This window comes from Balaenoptera ricei, chromosome 2 (assembly GCF_028023285.1).
Source record: "Balaenoptera ricei isolate mBalRic1 chromosome 2, mBalRic1.hap2, whole genome shotgun sequence".
NCBI lineage: Eukaryota > Metazoa > Chordata > Mammalia > Artiodactyla > Balaenopteridae > Balaenoptera > Balaenoptera ricei.
In genome coordinates this window covers 105,332,023-105,355,555 of record NC_082640.1, presented here as the reverse complement: position 1 = coordinate 105,355,555, position 23,533 = coordinate 105,332,023, and the positions used below count along the sequence as shown (strand labels likewise).

The following is a 23,533-nucleotide window of genomic DNA, read 5'->3' as shown; positions in this document are numbered from 1 at the left end:
TGTGTGAGGTCCACCCACGGCCAAATGCAAAGAACTGGTAGACAGCCTTCTCCTGGCTCTTGAGATCCCAGGAGTGGCAGCTGCGGCCCTGTGTCCAAAGCTTGAGACACAGTAATGCATGATCTCTTCTAACCTCTTACTAACGCATGGTCTTCTCTAAGGCTCTCAGGCTCACTACTTCCTTCACAAGTTTGTCCATCTCCTTAGAAGAACATTATATTTCATAAGGTGGGGACGATGTAAAGGGACTGAGAAGTATAGTATTCCATGTGCTCACAAGCAGAGAAGAAATTGGTAAAATCTAGCGATGAAGGTTAAAATAAAAAAGGAGAATGGATAACATGCATGTGTGGATAATCAGAAGTAGGTGGCTCTATACCCTGGAAGGAAAGATTAACCCCAGAGACCTCCATAGGCTTTCTAGGCTAGTAAAGAAAATAGACCATCCGACCAGAAGGAGGACTCAGTCAATTATATTTGACCCAGGCAACCATAATCACAAATACTCTGTAGTCACAATAAAATTTATGCTTCCCCAGTTGACATGATCTTACTGGTCCCTTCAAAACACCACCAGAATGTAAGTAGGTGTTATGGGCTGAATTGTGTCTCCCCAAAATTCATGTGTTGATGTCCTAACCCCCAGTACCTCAGAATGTGACTACATTTGGAGATAGGGTCAAAGGAGTAATTAATGTTAAATGAGGTCATTGGGGTGGACTTTAATTCAATATGACTGTTGTCCTTATAAGAAGAGGCGATTGGGACACAGACATAGACAGAGAGATGTGACCATATGAGGACACAGTGATAAAGTGACCATCTACAAACCTGTCAACATTTTGATCTTGGACTTCTGGCCTCCAGAAATGTGAAAAACTAAACTTCTGTTGTTTAAACCATCCAGTCTGTGGTGTTTTGTTATGGCAGCCCTGACAAACTTATATAGTAGGGCAGTTAGTATTCCATCTATTTTAAATATAAGAACATTATAGATTCCAAAACATCAAAAGACTTGGCAAGTTTATACAATATTACAAGGTAAAAAATCGGATTAGGATACCAGCCTCAACTCCCAGCCTGTGCTCTCTCCCCTACACTGGTACAGGGACATGCCGCAGGCCTTGTGGCGGCTCTACAAATCAAAGGTCTTGAGGGATGGGTTCGTTTGTATTTTCCAGGGTGGGGAAATGTTGAGCCCTTTTTTGCATTTCAGTTCTGCCTCCACCTAGAGCAGCTTTACCTCTGGCATCAGGCGGCCTCTCAACTTCTTTTTATAATTCACTGGTGAAGTTGGAAGGAACCAAAAAACAAGATAGAAGGTTGCCTGCTGCCTGTATAGTCCAGTGTTGTCAATATTAATTTTAGTTAGTGCCTCAATATTACCAAATGAAATAGAGTTGGCTTATAATTTTTAGGAAAAGGAAAATAAGTGAGTAGGAAATCATATGAGAAAGGCTATTTTTAAATTTTATTGTGCTGAGTCTCCACAGTTTTTACATCTCATTCAGATTTGAGATGGCGTGAAAGGTGGGGTCAGATGCACCCTCTAGTCTTTTCTGCCTTGAAAATCAATGATGGCGAGTCAGCAACAGAGACTGCAATTGGAGTCACAAAATTTTCCTACCTAGGCCCACCATGACCACGCACTGCCTAGAAGCTGAAGTTCAAAATTCCCAGTACCATCATAGAAAACCTGCCACAATCTTGCTCTCACTGACTTCTTTGGTCTCATCTCCATCTATTTACCCACACACCTCATGCTCTTAGCAATGTTTGAATGCTCACATTTCTCTATGCATGTTATATGTGCCTTTGTTTATATTCTTTCCTCTCTTTTCATCACATTATGTGTCTGCTAGGGCCCCATTTATTTTTTAAAATTCAATCTCTTGGTCACCTCTTGGTCATCCCCAAACTCTTTCTCCATCCAGCATAATCAACCCCTATCTGGCTTATCCATTATCTGGTTTGTGGCTTATTCCTCTGTCCTAGTGTTGTTTATTTATATGTCTCAACCCACCAATGCAACTCACATGATACCACTTCATGTGGACTATTATCTTTATGAAAGTGGGAACACACCTTATTTATTTTTAATATCCTCAACCCCAGCATAGCCTATGCCATTTTTTCCCTAAATGCAGTGGATCTAATGTTACTTTTATCTGACTTTCAGTTCCTTCCATAATTGTTTTGGAAAGGAATACCAATGGGATTCACAATTGTGGACATCTACATATTGGTTCAACAAAGTCATTCATTAACTGTTTGTCAACATATCAAAACAATAGAAAGCCAAAGTCAATCTGAGTGCCTCCAACGCATGCCTTATGGGATATCACTGCTCAGAGTGAAGCACCAGTTAGCCTTGGTCAACTGGACCAGAGCAGGGAAAAGAAGAAGCTCTTCCAGCCACTTTGAATATTGAGAATGATGGCTAAGACTAAACTCTAGTCCAAGGAGAACACTCTTAAATGCACATTATATCAGATTGCTGAGAAAGAATAGATGGGAAATCCAAAATATAGACAATTTTGTCTTCTACTTTGACAGACTATACAATGTAAACAAATGCAGAACTCCTCATTGCTAAGATAACCTCTAATGATCTGTCTCTCCAATAATCATGCCAGAGATGCCCAAACCCTGAAGCAAGGAATTCAGCTGGGGTCAAAAGCTAAGCCGGAGATTTGGTTCCACTTGAACTTATGAACAAAAAATGCAAATGCTTTCTCTGGAGCATTTTTCACATAGTTTGCAATGTGGATCCTCAGCTTATTTTTGGCTTGTGTGACAGGAACTTAGTGAAGGGCCCCCTGGGGGCTCAATCATAGATGGACGCTTAGGAACATGCCTGTGTGACGACAAACTTCCTGCCATGTTGGGACCCCAGCATCGGAAATAGGCTCCCAGTGACTCATTCATCTCCAATAGAGCTCCTGGGATTTCCGACAGCATCACAGAGCCCTGCAGAGTGTGAAGATACACCCTGACAGCTGCTCAGCTCTGACTCCAAGCCCTTCTGTGTGAAAAGCACTAATCCAGCTGGTTGCCGTCTCTCTCTTACTGGGATCTGGTTCCCTCTGTCCTCTTGTCTAGTCTTCTAAAAGATATCAGAAGGTTAGCTGCCTTTGCCCTGGGAGGAAGACATCTGGATAAATGTCAACTGAACATTTTGATAGAAGAGCTGATTGAAGGAGTCTTGGGCTATATATGAAAAGGCAACTGGAATGTGAAAGGTGCAGTCATCTGAGAAATTTGGAAAGGCAAACTACATAAATTACAAAAAGTAATTGCAGCCTGACATGGAAAGGAACATAATCCTGCTGAAACGGAGAACAGATAAGGAAATACTCGCAAAACTCCTTTTCCATGCCATAGAGAAAACATAAGCTTGTTTGTATCGCATATAACTCAGCTCAAGAGTACACAAAGCAGCTACTCCATACTGCCTGGATTTGCAGCAGGGGATGGATTTTTGCTCCTTTGAGGAGCCTGATTTTGATCATAATGATGTGCGTGTGACCTGAGCAGAGTCAGGAACTGACTGTCCCAAAGAGAAAAGAGAATACTTTGTGATGCTTCTGATGGTATGCCCTGCTTTTTCCCAATGAGTTTGATCAGCTGCTTTACAGCTATAAGACGACTAGGTACAGTGCATTGTTCTCTGTTTCAATCCAGCGGGCTCCCTCTCTTTGCTCTGAGCAGGTGGTTTTCTGTATCCTGCTGCTGCTACACATAAATAGTACCTCTCAACCCAGATTCTGGTGGTGTCACATCAGACCCATGTCCGGTGTTATAGGAACAGAGGACATGTGCCATAGTTATCATGATGTGAATATGTCTGTTAGACCCAAGAGAGACTGTGTGTGTGTGTCCGAGTGACCATTTTCAAAAAGCAGCAGGTTTTGTTGTTGCAATAAGTATCCTTAGACTAGGAAAAGGCTCTGGAGGCAGACTAGCTGTGGTCTTAGGCAAGTTACCTAACTTTTACAAGTTTTATCTTCCTTATGCATGAAATCACAATAATACCAACTACCTTACAGGAATTGTGTCAAATTTAGAGAGAATGTACATAAAGTACGGGGAACTCAGGAGGAGTGCCATAAATTAGATCTATTTTATTTTTATTATAATTATTAAGTTGGAAAGCTATTATTTCACACACTGGCTTTTTATAACCTTTCCAGGAACATCACAAGGAAACCATTCCTGCCCTCAGGTTCTCTCTCGTTCCTTGAAGAATTCTCCTATCAAGGGCTCAGGGGAATCTGAGGGTGAAGAGTAGAGGTGAGCCTCCGAGAGCTCCAGGTCCCCGGCCCATTTACTGGTCAACAAGGATTATAATAACAGAAAGTTTTCTCAGGAAATGGCAATCAAAGGCTGAGCCTAGTAATACCTCTCCTTAAAAGGCAGAAGTAAACTCTCACTGACTTTCAATTTACAGAAAACTCTGAAATAATGTCCACTCGCAGGAGATGGTGTTGCTCATAAATGGTGTTCAAACTTTATTCCAAACAAGCTCGTTAATAAACAAAGAAGGTTGTACACTTCATTCATTCAATCATGATGAGAAAATGGAAGCACAGAACTGAAAATCTATACAGCATATCACGTCTACACAGATTTCATTAACAAATGGGCATTCCTCCTGCAGTGAATTCCCTCCTTTATATTATCATGGCCACAATATAAAAAGAACCATCCTTGTCAGTTGTCATAATTGTTACTACATCCCCTCTTGAATTTATCACAGCTGTACCCACACAAGTCTGTTTGCCAACAGCTGGGTCTGAATTCATAGTCCATTCTCCTTGACACACAGAGCTGACCATCCAAATGATGCTTTATCACAACCCACAGAGACTTCAACGAAAACAAAAGCCAAATACCTTCATAACAACCCCTACGGACTGACACTGATCCCAAACCAAGGGTGGGCTCTATTTCCGATAAACTCACTTGAAGATTTTCAGGGGTTGTATATTTGAACGGGCACATGATGACCTAGAGGATAATCCAGAAATATTTCAAGTGTCACTTCACAGACCAAATTGTAGTTTATTAATAGGATATTTTAAAAATCAGGAATAAGACCTTAAGTTTTAAACATCTTAATCAAACGTTATTTTAATATGAGCAGCAGATACAACTATCTCCTATAAATTCCCAGGGCTTGCTTACATTTCTTTCTTGGAAGGTTCAAAATTCCTCAGCTGTTTCTTCCTGATTTATCTGATTCAGTGGAGCCATTCAGTGATATCCTTAATTTGACCTAGGAGATGTCCTTTCTTGGGCTCATATTTACTGAGCACCAAGTATGAGGCTCAGAGAATGGTTCAGCTAGTTCTCTCTGGGGTGGACCCAGTGGTGGTATATGGTCAGACCACCCAAGATGGCTATTCTCTTGCTCTCTGTACATCCTCTCCTTGACCAGTACCTGTTTCACCTACACCCTACTCACATAACTGACCTTCCTATGTACTTGCCCCAGGCCCCAGCTAGTGACTGTTCTTACCAAAGGGGCGGTGAAGGGCTTGCCCTTCTGCTAGTTTCCCTGGTAACCCATGAGCCAACCTGACATACATTCCCTCTATAACTGGTAATCTTCCCTTCCCTACCACCCCCCCACCGGAAGCCAAGACTGTGACCATGTCTTGCCCCACCATCCACCACATACAGCGGGGTGTCACTCCAAGACCTTGCTTCAGACACGTAAGATTCCCTTATCCATTAAACCAATAGTGTCTCTGTCACCAACTCTGAGCTCTTTCTTCAGTCTTGAAGCTCGCAAGTACAGAGCTTGAAGGCCTGTGCGGTGCAGACCAACAGGTGGCAAAAGCAAATATTCAAGCCAGATACTTGGAAAAGTATCCCTTTATCAGATCACCCAGAAACCAAAGATACTCCTCTTGTGGGACATTTCAACACAGAATTGTTTGGGGAGCTAAGTGAATTATATTTTTTACTTAGATTCAAATGTGATCTCTTAACGGTTTCAAGTATATTTTGCTTTTATTAATTTGCCTTAATTAACAGTACTTACCATAGTACTTATAGTACTGGACTATATACTTATTTTTAAATTAACATTTGTAGAAGTAAATTAAACTGAGGCACATTCTCAGGAGAAAGAAAGGTGAAGCAGTCAACTGGGGCTCATTCTGGTGCTAATATTTTATTTGGTTCTCACTTGCCTTTAGAGTTTCTTCAAGAAGGGATTATGTCAGTAGTTTAACACTCTGTAAACTGAGTGACTGAACTTCAGCACAGAACTCAACCTCCAGTTTAGAGGATTTATCTGAAGGGTTTTTATGGGCAAATGGTGTCTTCTACATCAACTGTCATAAAATTGGAAGTAATTTCACACATTGGGGTCCAGCTCAAGTTCTAAAGTGAGACGGAGCAAGATTCTAATCCCAATCCTGCCACTTGCCAGCAGTATCTTCATACAAGTTGCCAAGCCCTTTCGGGCTCACTTTTCCCATATGTAAAATAGAAAGGATAATGGTTCTATCTATGGGACAGCTTTAAGGATTAACAGAGAAAGTACACGTGCATTTTCAGGGAAACAGAACCAACAGGACATATAGAGATATATGAGAAGGGATTTATTATGGTAATTGGCTCATGTGATTATGGAGGCCGAGATATGCCACAATATACTGTTGGAAAGCTGGTGACCCAGGAAACCTGGTGGTATAATTCAGTCCCAGTCTGAAGGCCTGAGAACCAGGGGAGCAGATAGTGTAACTCCAAGTTCAAGGTCAAAGACTCAAGAACCAGGAGCCCCCATGTCCAAGGGCAGGAGCAGATGGATGTCCCAGCTCAAGGAGAAAATTCATCCTTCCTCCACCTTTTTGTTCTATTTGTACCCTCAATGGATTGAACAATACCCACCCATACTGGTGAGGGTGAATCATGTTTACTCAGTCTGCTGATTCAAATACTAATTGCTTCCAGAAACACCATTCCAGACAAACCCAGAAATAATGTTTTACCAGCTATCTGGATATTCCTTAGCCCAGTCAAGTTGGCACATAAAGCTAACTATCACAATAGGTAATATACTTAGCACTAATCACATAATAAATACCCAATTAATATTGACTCTCATAATTATTCTTACAGCCATCTTTAGCCTCCAGTTCCAAACTTAGTTCAGTTTGTTGGTTACAAGAGTCCCAGGTGCTGACCTGGGTCTGACCTGCAGACAAGGATCTCTTCTTTGGTCCCATTCTTTTTTTTTTCTCTAAGGGTTAGCACAAGCTCTTACTAAAGTGAACAGCTCTTAGTAATCATAATAAATGCAAGGAGCAGTAGACATAAGTGTCCAGATTATGAAGGAAACACTTAAAGAAGCCTTGAAAGACTTAATTAGATCATAATAAAGCAGAACACAGTATTCAAAATTGAAATCTAAATTTCTCTAACCCACTGACTTCCCAGCCTCCAAACATTACTAGGTTAATAAACATTGTGGACTGATTAATAGGTGAAAATAATAGCCTCTACTTTCACTGTTTAAAATGTTTAATTATTTTGTTAATGCATCAGAATAGGGCTTTGATCCATGAAATTCTGTTTGATATTTGAGTATAACCCATGTTATAACCACAAATCCAAGAAGATATATCAGTTTTGCTCCTGAGGATGTATTCCCACATGAAAATACCCACTCTTCACTCCTCGACTCAATCCTCCTGAAGTTCCCTCTTTGGGTACAGCTGCCCTTATAGATGCCCAAACAGGACTCTAAAAGACTATTTTTTTTCTCTCAGAGGGCAGCTTGCGTTTTCTTATTCCTCAGTTTTGCATCTGCCTCCTCTCAGGTGTGTCCTTCCAGGTGTGTCCTTCTGGCTTGGAAAACCAGACAGAATAAAAGCCTTCGGTTGAATTACCTGCCAAGGCAATCTGAATTTTACATCTGGAATACCTCTTTCAGGCCCACCTTTCTCAGATACCACAGGGAACAATCATTGTTTTTAAGCTGGGCAAAGACAGCAACAATGTGAGAAAGGTTTTTAAATTTTATAAACAGAAAAACATTTAATGGATGAATGTGATCACAGTCTTCCTCTCCTTCCCGAGGGTTTTTTCTTCTAGTGCCTTTTTTTTTTTTTTTTTTTTTTTTAACCATACTTATTGCTACCTATCATAATTTAATTGGCCCCGGTCTACTGACAATAAGTTACAAAATAAGAATGCTTTTTAAAAAAACTTTCGCAAGCCTTTTTTTTTTTTAAAGCATTATTCATTTTAATTAATTTATTTATTTATTTATTTTTGGCTGTGTTGGGTCTTCATTTCTGTGCGAGGGCTTTCTCTAGTTGTGGCAAGCGGGGGCCACTCTTCATCACGGTGCGTGGGCCTCTCACCATCGCGGCCTCTCTTGTTGCGGAGCACAGGCTCCAGACGCGCAGGCTCAGCAGTCGTGGCTCACGGGCCCAGTCGCTCCGCGGCATGTGGGATCTTCCCAGACCAGGGCTCGAACCCCCGTTCCCTGCATTGGCAGGCAGACTCTCACCCACTGCGCCACCAGGGAAGCCCCCGCAAGCCATTTGTAAAAGCATGTTGAGTCTTGGTTTCCTTTTGGAAGAGATCCTCTCCTTTCTTCTCCCCTTCTCACTGATTCCATCCCTGTACTACATTCAAGGCTGCCTTCCTATTTACCTCCTTCCCCAAGAGAAGGGACACACTCCTTCCCAGAACTCAGACTGAATTTCTTCTCAGATCTTCAAGAAAGAATTAGATCACATTCAGTTACAAATCTTTCCCAAACTCCTTGGAAGAAAATTATTTAATAAATTTGCAACGATCCAGAAACTATCCTTTTTAATCCTTCTCAAGGATTGTCTGCACATGGATGGATTTCTCTCAGATGATGTCTTATCATGCTCTCTTCCCACATCCCATATTATTTAGAAAGAACTCATCTATTTCAAAAGGAGAGAAGGGTAGGCAAGAGGATTGGATTTGAGCAAAGCACAACTATATGTTTATCATTCTCACCCCAACCCTAAATCACTGAGTTATTCTCTCTGTTAGACTTAGCTCATCCATTATTGCTAAGTGTCGGGGTGCTTTTATCTCCAGTCCCAGGACAGCAGCCTGTAATGCAAGTACCTCTGCCAAGAAATACTGATACACAGAAAAGAGTCAGGACCAGGCAGGCAAAGCCCCTATCTGATGAGGCAATGTACATAATTGGCTCTAGTCTTACATATACAAAGTAGGTTAAGACAATTAATTATGTGAATTTTCAAGACAGAAAAGCAAATGAGTTTGCACGCGTTTATGACAATGACGACCAAGTGCAGCTTGTTGCTGTGGAGGGAGAAGAGGAAGCCTTTTTTAGTCTAGATATCCAACTGGTCCCCCAAGAAGCTGTAAGATGACCAGGAACTAGGAGAGCGCACAGGGCAAAGTTTCATCCTTTCAGGCAGAAGGAAGAGAAAGAAGAATTCTGGGTACTTGCTCCAGATTTGGAAACAAGCATTTAGTGCTGGGGGACAAAGGCATTTCAGTTTCTAAAGGTGATTCATTCTCTCTCTCTCTCTCCCCACCCCCTCCCTCTTCCCCACCTCCCCATCATCATCAGGAGGTTGTAGACAGTTTCCCTGCCCTGAGGCTGAGAACTCCCTACGGTTAAGTCACTGCCTTTAACAATACAGTTACCTGGACAACTGAGGTATGGAAAACAGAGCTGCAGTTCAGATAAAGCTCCAACAGAGGTTCCCATTGTTTCCCCCATAGAGTGTCCACCAGCGTGCACACAGAGGTTCAGATTACATACAGATTTCCATTCTTGATCAGCCCCTAATTAAAAATAAAACCTCCCACCATCTGCTCATAACTCTCACAAACCTTTTTTTCCCTTTGGGCTCAACCTTCTCAAGCTCAGTCTGTGCCCACCTGCAGATTACCCTGGCAAGTCTGAAGTGTTTTGGCATGAGGTAAGGGTGGGAAAAGGTACTTTTTTTTTTTTTTTTCAACTTGATTCTTAAAAAAAAAAGAATCAATCTTTAAAAGTAATTTAGGTGAAAATAACTTCAGATGCTTATTTGTACACTTTAAATATTACTCGTTGAAAGGAACAGCCAAAGAGCTGTTTGAAGCTCAACCAAACGGGAAGGCTCCAAACAGACCTTGACGCAGATGCTCTCTATTACACTGTAATTGTGAAATGCCCAGCAGGACTCGAAAGAGTGACAAGGTCATTGCACAACCTTGCAGCGCTGAAGCTTGTGTGTGATGGGGGAGGGAGAAATGTGCTTGAAAACTACAGGGCAACTCAGAAAGGTGCTGGGGAAGCAGCTTTTTGTCCCCTACTAAGAGAGAAGCGCTTGGTTTATACCCGCTTGAGAATGCAGAAATACAAATTTGCTCAATACCACAATGACACAAGGACAAGAGGGGTTTCCCCTTTCCTTCTACGCAAGCTGCTCACTTTCTATGCAATCTGATGACTTTCTATGCAATTTAGTAAAAGTCAGATATGAAAAACTCCCTTTAAAATATGGTTTCTAAGATCCTCTACTCCTCTGGTCTCCCTACCCCACCTCATCTCCCCCAGTAAAACAAGTCAAGACAAACATTCATAGTCCAGATAACTTTCCTGTGGACATGTGACCTGATACAGATAAGCACAGAGCAACTGGCTGCTGGAAATATTTCCACGGCATCGCATAGACCTGCTTCTCTTTTTGTATTTCTCGCCCCAATTTCAACCACGTTTACCTCTTCAGGTGCTCCTCCTAGGAAAGTCCTACGTACTCTGAGGATCTGGTGAGCTACCTTTTAACGCACTTAACTCAACCAACATTATGCTTCGGGTGACCTATGACAGCAATCCTCCTAGAAGGGGGACAGAGAGGGTTCCCTTCACTCAGACTCTCAGTGTGGGACTCAGCATTTGATTTAGTCTTAGGAGTAAAGCAACCATGTGTGATCGCTTGCATGGTACCAGTCCCTCCCCTCTCCTTGCCTTTCTTTCATTCCCGAAGCATCAACTGAGCACCTCTGGTGCGTCCACCACTATGCTCAGGTTCTAGGAATCCAGCTAGGAAAAGACAAATAGAGCAGTCTCCCTGATTTTATGTTGCACATAATCTAGCAGACATCTAAGAGTCACTAACACACGCCAAAATAGATAATCGCTCAAATGCAGGAGCAGTTAATTTCTCACTCATATAAAGTAGAAAACAGGAGTTTTTGAGCAGCAGGCAGCTCTCCCCCAAGTATTGATGCAGGGATCCAAGATTCTTCTATTTTGTGGCTCTGCCATATTCAACACTTGGCTTTTAAGGTTGCCATGGTGATCTGCATTGAGCCACTGGATGAGGAAAGGCAAGGCGGAGGCAGAGGGCAGGGGTGAGTGCTGGACACAGGAGGTAGTTGGGGTCAGTTCGTGGAACCTGGTCAGCCACAGGGTCTCCCTTACCTTCAGGGAAAGCTGGGAAATGCAATCTCACCATGTGCCCAGGAAGAAGAAGGAACAGTTTTCATAAACAGCTAACCAGCCTCTGCCAGGAGGTCAGGAGAACAGATGAAAGGGGACAAAGGAAAGGAGATCCTACAGCAGAATTCAGGGAAAGCAGAATTCACATAAGGAAAGGAAGAGAAAATGGAACCCAGAGCAAACCAGGGGTATTCAAAGCAACAACAGGGCTCCGGGTGATTTGGGGAGACATCTTGGGAACCCCTACCGTGTGAATAGCAACACGTCAGGTGAACCTTCCAGAAGATAATGGATCATCAGAGGATAGACAGCGATGCATGGTAGCTGAGGACCGAAGGCCATCAGCACCACAGGAGATGAACTGACACATGGTGACTGAAAGCCCATAAAATCAGCCCACATGGTTTCCAGTTGAGCTAAAATGTTCACAAAGAAGTCTGCATGCCTGGTGCAAATCAGTCTTACAAATTGGTGACTAGGAGCTATATTCAGCTCTAGGTGGGGTTTTGGGGGAGCCAATAGCATGCTATAATGTTGGAAAATGTCACATGAGAAATCTGATTTTTCCAAGTTCTCTCGAACAATCAAAAGAGCCGGCAAGAGTGATTCCTCATTCTTGAGTAGCAATAATCCGACAGCTTGGACTAGCCACTGACCTCCTTCAACTGGGCCTGCTCTCTCCAATACACCAAAGCCCTACAACTTACCAGTCAGAAATAAAATAGGAAGAACGAATTCAAGGACTTGGGCATTTTCAGGGTCTGACAGCAACCCCATAGAACACTGCTGTATGTAGATATACATAGATGTACACACATATGTAAAACAGCAACATGAGACTTTACTCTGCTTCATGTTTACTTATTTAAGCATTTGTTTTCTTCAATGCAGTATGAGTAATTTTGAAGGCAAGGCTCAGAGTACCTGGCCCATAGTAGGTGCTCAGTTAAGGCTTTTGAAAGAAATCACAGTAAATTTATAACAAAGAATCCCTTGAAAATGAACTGAAATAAAGAAAATATGAGTAAGGCATTGAGGCAGTATCCCTGACTTGGGACAGATCTCACCATGATATAGACCCCAAAACCCAGGTGGGGACTGAGACCCTTGAATGTGTTGATGAGTGCCTTTATAAAGAAGGCAGAGAAGGAAAGAAAGCCTCCCAGCTGGAGACAAGAAGTGAGAGAGAACAGAGGAAGAAAAGGGGTACTAAAAAGATTCAAGAGTCCATTGGCGGGCTTCCCTGGTGGCACAGTGGTTGAGAATCTGCCTGCCAATGCAGGGGACACTGGTTTGAGCCCTGGTCCGGGAAGATCCCACATGCCACGGAGCAACTAAGCCCTTGAGCCGCAACTACTGAGTCCACGAGCCACAACTATTGAGCCCACGTGCCACACTACTGAAGTCCCCATGCTTAGAGCCCGTTCTCCGCAACAAGAGAAGCCACTGCAATGAGAAGCCTGCACACCACAACAAAGAGTAGCACCCGCTCGCCGCAACTAGAGAAAGCCTGCGTGCAGCAGCGAAGACCCAATGCAGTCAAAAATAAAATAAATACATTTTTTTAAAAAGCCGTATAAGTATATACCTTTAAAAAAAAAAACAGTCCATTGGCTCAGATGATTACTTGGGTGGTGTCCTGACTGGTCTCTCTGGAAGGTGCAAGTGAACAAGTCATCCCAGCATCACTCCCCCCACCGAGAACACTCAGGGATCCAGAGAGCTATGTGGCAGCAACCAGAGGTTCCCAAGGAGAACAGTCAAGCTCACTGCCACCTGTTGGAAGAGCTGCCTCACATGGCTTAGTGAACAGCTTCATCAACCACCATTTATCTACACTGTAGGAGTTCAGTAAAGATTGGATTGGGTTGAACGGAACTTAAAGGAACTGAATTGATGTTACTGAGAGCAACTTAGGTTACAGGACAGGGAAGCCACTTGGCCCTCCACGAGCTCCGTGCAAAGGGCCTGCCCCTGCTGAAGGTACCAAGGGTTATCAAAACCAATCAAGCCCCTAAACAAGTCTCTTGAGAATGATTAACCCTTGCTGTGGAGATGCCCGGGGGTAAGTGAGGTGCCAACAATTGTCTAGTTAACGCTAAGAGTTACCCATACAGGGAAACAGGGGCTCTGGCACCAGCTGCCCAGCCAGGCAGAGTGAGAAATGTTGGCAAGGTGGCTGGTGGGGGCTGGCACGTCTGGGCACAAAGGTGTTAGCTTAGCCTCCTAATATTTTTCTTGTACAACAATGAAAGTCTTGCTGGAAGTCTCTTTCTATCCCCTCTCATGCTAACGCTTCTCTCTACTCTCCTAATTGCCATGGGGAAAAAGAGGCGAGGTTGTTTTCTAACCTTTTCTGGGAAAACTAAAGCAGGGTTCTGGTCATTTTCAGGAACCAACAGTAGCCTCGTTCAATCAACATATATGTATTGACAACTTACCGTATGCTAGGTGCTAGGTGTAAAGCAATGAATAATAGAGATGTGGTAGTTTATTCTCTATCTGGGGAGAGAGACAGTGAGCCAGTAAACACATACATCATAACTAACTGTGATAAATGTTTCAAAGAAAATGAGTATAGTGTACTGATAGGAAGATTACAAACAGTGTGGTGGCAGCTTTGTTAGAGAAAGCCTTTCAGAAGAAACTGAGACCTGAAGGAAAAGAAGGATCCAGCCATGAGACGAGTAGCTAGCAAAGGCTGTTCCAGGTGAGGGAACAGCATGAGAAATCTTCAGGTGTCTGAGAGGCCAACAGGAGAAGTTACTGGAGCCTGGGTCAGATGTGCACACCTCAGGGGTACAGAGACTGGCCTGAAAGAAATACATATGAGGCCTTTTCGTAGCGACCATGTTTTAGGGTCCACATGGGCTTCTGTGACCCCTGCACAGGAACCCCCTCCAGTGAATGGCACAGAGCAAACCAGAGTCCATGAGCAGTTCAGGTCATGCTCACATAGAAAGGCTATGCTGGACTCACGAAGCATCCATCCTTCATGAGCCAAAGAGTAAACATGGATCAGAACCAGCCCTGCTGGAGGCAGCTGAGAGTAGGGTTTTCTCTGCTCTTTGTCACCCACGCTCCAGCCAGCCACACCAGTTCAAAATGGCATCAGAAGGGTGCTTGCCGTGCTCTAGAACAAACATTCACGGCTAGGGCAGGCAGCAGGCTTCGCCACTGGCAGAGGTACGCCTCCCCACGGCTGGCCTAGGTGAAAGGTTCAGGATAGGAAGTGGATTTAATAGCCAGGTTGTTTATTATCACAGTTCATATAAGAAAAATCTATGATTCCTAATAAACACAGACAGCCAGACAGGGAGGATGTTGTTTTCACAACGAACAGACTCATCCTTTTGGTCTGGCAGCCTTCAGAGGCATTGTTCTTGCCATTTCTTTTATAGTCCAAGGTTGCTAAGGTAGAGATTAATTTCCATTGCTATGATTACCTGCTAAGTGGATGCCTTCAGGCACTGGATGTATGTTTCGTTTTGTTCTGTTAGAAGCTAATAAATTTCCTGAAGGATAATATAATCTGGCCGAAGCGCTACCTATGTGATAACTTCAGGCCAATGGGATAGGACCTATTTGAACAGTGTCTAGGAAGACCTTTCTGAAGAGGTGAAGCGGGGTAGGGGCACCTTGACAGACCCTAAATCATGAGCTTGTTTTGCTTGGCCCTTACTGGAAAAGCACTGACTCTCTCTGGCAAAATGTAGACATGAATTCAGTGTTATTCATATATCGAGCCTGAGCCTGGACATTAAACTTCAAGCCTCAGCTTTCAATTCTTCCTGGTTAAGGTTTTGATGCAGGAGTCAAGGCTCCTACCATGAGCCAGCCAACACACTCATATCCACTCCATGTCATCACAAAGATAAGTTAAATCCAGCCAGAATTAAATGCAAGCTCTTGGTGGCTAGGTCAGAACTGACTGGGTCAAGGTTATACCTCCAATTGGTCTGAAGCTACATATTTCTTTGTTTATTTATTTATTTTTAGGAGTTATTTCTGCACAAGGAGATCTTTTTTTGTCAATATTTTTATATCTCAGTCAGGGATTCCCCCCACTTCCACTACGTGTGTGTGTCTGTCTGTCTGTGTTTAAGCTAAAGAAAACCTTACCACCCAGGTCCAGCAGTGATGAGTTTGTGAAGCATGCACCTTTCATCCATAACAAGCCTCCAAAGAGACTCAGGCAGAAATTTACCAACTGTTTGGCTTGGTCCCCCTGGGGTGATGAAAACATAATTTTTCACGAACTTTAAGAGCAGCGAAAGACTTTCCACAAAGCGATAACATAACCCAGGACACACAGGCATATGCAACTTTTCAAGTCCCAACCTCTCTTCCCTGCACTTCTAGACAGGAATATAATGTAGCAGAAGGACGGCTCCTGCAGTACACAGAAAGGGCGGTGAACTCCTAATGCTTTCCCCCATGGTAGGCAGCAGTGCAGAAGTCAGACGCAGAAGGCGAAGCTTGAACCCATCCTTTGTGCCCATAGCTACACTCACTGGACTCGCTAAGAAAAAAAAAAAAAAAAAGCTGGCTCAGCAAAAACATTTACATCAAAGACCCACTCTGTCCTGCTTTGAGATATTGCAAGTTATCCTCACTTAACCTAACCACACTTAACTCTGGAGACTGAGGAGGGGGTGAGGGGGAAAGTGGTGACGTGCAGCTGAAAGGGCTGAAAGATTTGATTGACTTTTACGTCTGAGACTTCTCATGGTAAGGACTGTCAAGACCAGGGCAAGTCTGTTATTCATCCCCTTTCCCTCAAGAAACAGTTCTTTAGTGAGTCCCATGCAGTTATTCATTTGATCAGCAAACATTCATTACACAACAGGCGCTGAGCATGAACGGGACGGGATACGCAAAGTCAAAACTAGGGAAATCGGCCCTGGTGGTTTTCAAGCATGAGTCTAGACCCTCCAGAGTTCTTTCACTTCTGACATTTCTCCATGTCAGCCAAACTAAACCAACACAAAAGTTGGGACATCAGCCTTCAGGGAGGAACTGTGCCACATCCCCACAGCTGTGCAAGTTCAGTCAAAGACACGCACAAGGAGTAGATGGTATTTCATCACTACATGCAAAATGCCCGAGAGCCTTCAGCTTGCCTCTTTCCATTGCCTTGAAAGAGGGGTGCTGCCTGGCCTTACCACTTTCCCTCAGAGCCCCATCTCCATCCCCACGCACCCCCCAAGCAGGCTCTTGCCACTCACCTTGGCATATCCGTTCCCTGTTTCCAAACCCTCCTCCAATCAACTACAGGTCCAATTGCATTTCCCCTTTTCTGCAAAGAATTAAGTACGCAGTGATTGTGACACGTTCTAAAAAGGTTTGCTTTACCAAGAAAATGCTGTAAACTGGGCCCCCTCACAAGGAAATCAGAGTGAGTCACTCAGAGCTCTTCACTTTTGCCTTTCAGGCTGTTAAATGCAAGCCCTACGGTGCCCAACTCAAGCCCATTTGGCCCAGCTGAGGGCCTGAGAGGGTCCCTCCCTAAACATCAGATCACAAAGAAACATTAGCCAAACAGGGCCAAGCCGAATCCTGTGTTTCTTGTTGTATAATTTGAGAAAATGACCAAACACTGACAGGACGAAGAGTAAAGTCTATTGTGTCTCATTTGAGCGTAGTAGGAAAAGTAAACAATTCTTAGGGAAATTATTGCAACTCCTCTGCCTCAGCAAACATACAAGAGAGAGAAAAAAGAAACAAAAATAAACATTCACAGCTCTCATCATCTTTAATATAACACAAAAACTCACGACATTAATGTCTACCCAATGGCACATGGCTGGATTGAAAATTTGGAAATTGAGTGAGAAACAAACTAGAGGTGCTATCAGTCTGGGAGTGACTGCAGGGGAGAGAAGCGAGCTGAAACTTCTGTTCTCCTGCCTAGCATGGGAGCTAACACGTTGTTAGATAAAGCAAAAGCACAGTGACGGGGACTTTCCTGGTGGCGCAGTGGATAAGAATCTGCCTGCCAATGCAGGGAACACGGGTTCGAGCCCTGGTCCAGGAAGATCCCACATGCCGCGGAGCAACTGGGCCCATGCGCCACAGCTACTGAGTCTGCGCTCTGGAGCCCGCGAGCCACAACTAATGAGCCCTTGTGCCACAACTACTGAAGCCCGCGCGCCTAGAGCCCGTGCTCCGCAACGGGAGAGGCCACTGCAAGGAGAGGCCCGCGCACTGCAACGAAGAGGAGTGGCCGCTGCTCGCCACGACTGGAGAGAGCCCGTGTGCAGCAACGAAGACCCGGTGCAGCCAAAAATAAATTTAAAAAATTAATCTTTAAAAAAAAAAAAAAAAAAAAAAAAAGCACAGTGACAGCGGTGAAGCTGGGTCCCTCCAGAGAATGAGGTTTGAGCCTTCACCGATGCTGTGACTCTGCCCGGACACTGCTTTCTCTCTCTTCTCTAAGGCTCAGCAAAAGGACCCTCCTCCTTGAAGCCTTCATGGGCTTCACCTGCCCACACCCACACCCTGTCTTCTAAATTCCTGGAGCACTTACTTTTATGCCTTACAACATGGAGGTTTTTCAGATTTTCCTTGACTTTTCTCTAGTTGATTCAGGTGTTTTCACCTCTATCTCACAGCTGAATTTTGATTCCCTTAGAACAAGAGGTCTGTCTTATTTTTTTCTTTTGGCTCTCCCACACAGCCTAGCTTGGAGCTGAACATGTCAAGAGCATCTAGTGTGTATCTCTGTAGACGATTTTGACAGGAGTTTTCCTAAGAGCCACTACCCATGGAAGAACCAGGAGAGTTGACAGCTTATTTACATTAACTTAGGGGGGGACTTGATTAAGCACATCTGCTTGGACTGAGGGCCACCTGTTTTCAGTTTCAAGTTGAAGCCTTGAATACATATCAAACCTGACATTTCTTGGTGTTTCTTCTGTCAGTCACCCTTTCCCAAGGCCCATATTCTGAGCAGGTGACATGCACAACCAAGGAAGAACACCTAATAGTGACAAGCTAATAGGTGCAAACATCCAAACATGAATGCTTTGTCCATTTTTCATCAAACCTGGGGTCCATTTTACTAATTTCAGGTATGAACACTGGCCCTTGGGGAGCAAATCTGATGAGCCTGATCCAAGTAAAACCTCACCCTTTGGACACAGAGTAGGGCTGCTGATTAGCCTGTGGATAAGGTTGCTTTTCTCACGCACATTTGCCTCAGCAGAAAAGGTTTGATCCTTTGGTAAAAAAAAAGTAAGAAAAGTTATATATGCCAGAAGTTTATGGCAAGGGTTATAATCAGTGAGGTTTGACATATAGATGGTGACCAACTGTCCCAATTCACTGGGACTGATGCGGTTTCCTGGACTTTTCATGCTAAAACCAGCAAAGTTCTTGACAAGCTCACACTAGACACTGGCTAGATTCCAAGAGTCAACCTTCACACCTTCAGTAAACCTGCTTCTTTCAATTCACCTCACGTGGCTCATTGCATTCACAGTCAGTAACTACCAGTGCCCAGGGAATTCCTGGATCACTCTGCCTACTTCCGCTGGGATTGCCATCAGTTCCCACTTACTGCCCAGTTTCTATCCTTGGGTGACCTCATCATTGCCCGTGGCTTCTTTTCACCTTCATATATTTCACCCCCAAATCTGTAGCTCAGTCCTGACCCTCACACTCAGCATCAGTCTTTCACTCTGTCCATTTGATGTCTTCGTCCTCCATCTAGTTTTCTTCTTAAGCTCAACAGTGACTAAACCAAACTCAGTGTTACCTCTTTACCTATTTTGTGTCTTTCTTTGGCATGCCAGATTTATGATAATGGCTGTTATCCTTGCAGTCTTTCACCTAGACTTTAGACTCCCCTTTTAACTGCTTCTTTCTCTATGGCTGCTTCCAAGTTGAGTCATGTTTCAAAGCCTTTCCAGTCCTCCAGTTGCTGTGGCCCCAACCCATAGAATTGTCTCCCCTTGCCCTACATTTCTCTCACATTCCACCCTGAACACCTCCAGCATATGACTGTCACAGGTCTGGTCAGATCACTCCTTTGCTAAACTCTTTCAACAGTCACTTCTCCATTGTACTATGACCAAGTCCTACACATGCTTCACACCCCAAATGGTACCTTCCCCATGAAGCATTGTCTTTCCCTATAGAAAAGTAACCCCTTCTTTCTAAATGCCTTTGGCACTTGACTCTTCCCTACTGTCATTGATATTATTATTTCTGTGCATTTTTACCTTCCCTTTCAAACAAAGTCCTTGAGAGCAAGAAAGGTAGTTATCCACCTTTTTATCCCCACTGAAAATAATAAATAAATCAACGAATAAAATTCAAGTAAGCTTTAACCTGAGGCATACTCCCCTGTATGGATGCTGTTGCTTGACTTTCAAAAGCTTTTTCTCCATCCCTACATCTTCCAATCCCTTCTCCCCATGTTGGTCAACCGTAGGTAAGGTCCTGAGAGCTGGGGGAAGCCACTCCCTTGCCTTGATGCCAGCCTTGTCACTGTAGGATTCCCGGATGCCATGGCAGGCCAGCAGGGCTCAACTAAAGGGACTCGGCCCCATGGAATTGTGAAACAGAGATTCTTTTGAGGTACAGCCTGAATTCCTTCCCTGCCCTCTGTCTTCACCTTCATAATTAGCACACTTTTCCAACACAGGCCCAACACTGCACTTTGTTTTGTCCTCTCCTCCACGTCCCCTGGCCTGCTATGGCTCTGAGTTTATCCTGCTTCCTGACCCAAGAAACGAAGAAATGGGTTAAACTGTCTCAACATTTAATTATTTTATATATGGAAATAACAGGGTTGGCTAAGGCAGAGCTGTCTGGAGGAAGCATTTCTCCTCATCCCTGTCAACTCACCCATCTGAACTTGTCCTGGGGTCGTTCTTCTCTCATCTCCTCTCCTCCCCAGTTGTAGCAGTTCCTGGTTTGAATCCTAGGCCTCAAAACCCAGCCATTATGGGGATGGTGGACACAGAAGAAAGGCCTCTGGTGGGGAAGCACCAGGACCCCTTGGGGTAGAGAAGTGAGGCTGGGTAGCCCAAGCCACAGCTGCAGGGCAAGCTGAGCCCCACCTGTAGTCACGTCTGCGTCTCTTTTCAATGACCATCCACTTCATTCAATAAATGTTCATCTACATCTGTGTCTTTATTCCTGTCCTGCCCCTAGGTTCATCAGAACCATTTTTTTCTTTTTTTAGATTCCATATAAGTGTTAGCATAACAGTATTTGTTTTTCTCTTTCTGACTTACTTCACTCTGTACGACGAGACACGAGGGAGGGGATATGAGGATATATGTATACATATAGCTGATCCACTTTGTTATACAGCAGAAACTAACACAACACTGTAAAGCAATTATACTCTAATAATGATGTTTAAAAAAACTAACTAAATGTTTATCAAGCACTTAGCATGTAGCTGCTCTGTGGTTACCAGGAACAATACACAGTGTCATTCAAAATAGTCGAGAATGAACACAACATAAGCATGATATGCGTGCCTGCCAGAGTCCAGGTTTTTGAAAGGCTCCTCTGTACCAGGATTTATTTCTTTTGTTACCAGACTGTGGGGAGGTCCAGAGCTTTCAGGTGAATGGCCAAAGCAGCTGGGTGGCAGAAGGGACACTCAGGGTCTTCAGGGGTCAGATACTTGTCTAGTGGTATGCAACTGTTTTCATGCCAGTACACATATAGCAGTTTAGTAACTGACAGGGCCATACCAGGACCAGCCCGCTGGATAGGAGTCTTTGATACAATAATGTGTAATATAGAAATACCCATGCATCCCACAGTACAATGTAGGAGATACACAGTACTGTGCTCTGAACGTATCCTCCCAACATTCATCTATTGAAATACTAAGCCCCAAAGGTGATGGTATTAGTAGGTGGGGACTTTGGGAGATGATTAGGTCATGAGTGTAGAGCCTTTGTGGATGGAATTAGTGCTCTTATAAAAGAGAGCCCACTGAGCCCCCTACCCTTTCCACCATGTGAGGACACAGTGAGAAGTGTTTGACTAGAAAGAGAGCCCTTTCTAGTCTTTTTTAGAACCTAACCATGCTGGCACCCTGACCTTGGACTTCCAGCCTCCACAATACATTTTCGTTGTTTATAAGCAACCAGTCTGTGATATTTTGTTACAGCAGCCATAATGACTAAGAAGGACAGCAATCAGATAGTCATACAAACAAATATTAAGATCCCAGCTGGGTTAAAAACTACCGTATAAAAACTGTGTCTGTAAAGACCATTACAAAGATAAGTATCCAAGGCAAGGAGAGCCTACAATACTGGAATCTGACCATTTCAGATGGATCTGGGAGGCTTCCCTGAGGAAGCAAGGTTAAGGTTAAGATCTGAAGGATGAGTAGGTGTTAGCAAATCAATGAGGGAATAGAAGAGCATCCTAACAGAGGGAACAACATGTGCAAAAGTCCTGGGGCATGGAGAACTGGGAGTGGAGAGAGAGGAAAAGAAAGAGTAATTTAAGAGGAAGGAGGAAGGTGTATAGGGACCAATGTGGGGCTTTGAGGAGTTCTATCTATCCCAAGAACAATGGCCCATCATTAAATGATTTAAAGCAGTGAGGTGGCATTACCAGATTAACATTTTGAAAAGACTGTACTGACTGCTGCCTGGGAAATGGCTGCACCTGAAGTAGGAGGCTGGTGGTGGACATTTCACTGGTCGACACCAGGGACCCCTAAGATCCTATATATGCAGTGTGTTCCTCAGGGCTCTGATCTCATCCTGGGACGAAAGAGCTCCCTTCCGTAAGACAAGGCTCTGACAAGTTCCTCGTATCAATGAAAATAAAGTGGTTATGCAGCGGCGAGAAAAGCACAGTGGTTTTAAAAAAATGATATGCTCTCAACTTCTTCCTTAATCGTTATAAACTATCAATATAATTTATTTAGCACAGAGCCCAAGGGCCAAGTGCCTGACTAATCATTGCCATCCACTGCCTCCTTAATGTTCAGACTGATCCAGCAAGGTAGGCATTATTGGCTCCAGTTTACAAGTTGGGCATCTACACTCAGAGAGTTAACTTGCCAAGGAATCGACAGCCCAGGTCTTTCTGATTCCTGCACTTCTGCTTTTAACCCAATACTTGTTATAAAATGTGAACACGTGGTTGGCTCCATGATGGGTGCCAGGCTTAATATGCCATCTTGCCCAGAAGGAATACAGTCTAATGGAGGAAAGGGTCACATACACATGCATACATTTATGCAAATAAATATAACACAATTAAAACCTTACAGAATTTTATCTTCATGAAAGAGTGGTGACTGTCTATATTTAGTATTGCGTTTGGCTAAGCAACTCTATGAGGAAGGAATGAACCAAGTTGATAGCCAACTTTACTGAGTGACAGAGGTGTGCCAGGTATTGTACTAAGTGCTTTCAAACAACGTATTAATTTAAAGTAACTCTCATAGCAAATTCACCAGGAAGGTAGCAGTATTGTCTACATTTTACAGATGGAGAATCGGGGCTCACATCTGTCCAAAAAAAAAAAAAAAAAAATCCCCAGGATCACAAGTAGGAATCAAGAGAAGATAAATAAGTTGCAAAGCAAAGGGAGAGTCAGCTAATACCAAAGATGGGTGACTTCAAACGTATGTGAAACTGGAGATAGGTTCTGAAATGGAAAACCAAACTCCATGCTGGTGCAAGACACAGAGCATTAAAACTGACCCTCAACACCACAACCACAGGAGTCTGACTGCAAAAGAGGTTAGCTTCCCAGAGCCAGGCTCTACGTGCAAACCGTTCCTACTTCCTGGAGTTGTTTTGACATTAAAATGTGAAAGTTCTTAAAATAAGGAGGAGGGTAGAGACTCCAAGGAATGTTAAAATAATCTGTGGCAAAACAGAAAGTTAAACGTTCATTAAGGGGTTTTCATTTCAAATGATCGTTTTACCATATCGATGTCTAAATTGGGGAGCAGGGAGAAGAGGAAGAAACTCTTACTTAATCCCTTTCCTGAACTGACCACAGAGAATGCTCAGCAGAGGCCCCTGGGAGTTTCAGGCCCCTCCTGTGAAAGCTGCGGTCCATGTATGC

At 43.7% G+C, this 23,533-nt stretch overlaps 1 long non-coding RNA gene across 1 annotated transcript in view; it reads right to left on the bottom strand.

The window, feature by feature from the left end:
- LOC132359512 (uncharacterized) overlaps positions 1-23,533 on the bottom strand; it is an 82,431-nt gene that overhangs the window by 75 nt on the left and 58,823 nt on the right. The window lies entirely within an intron of this gene.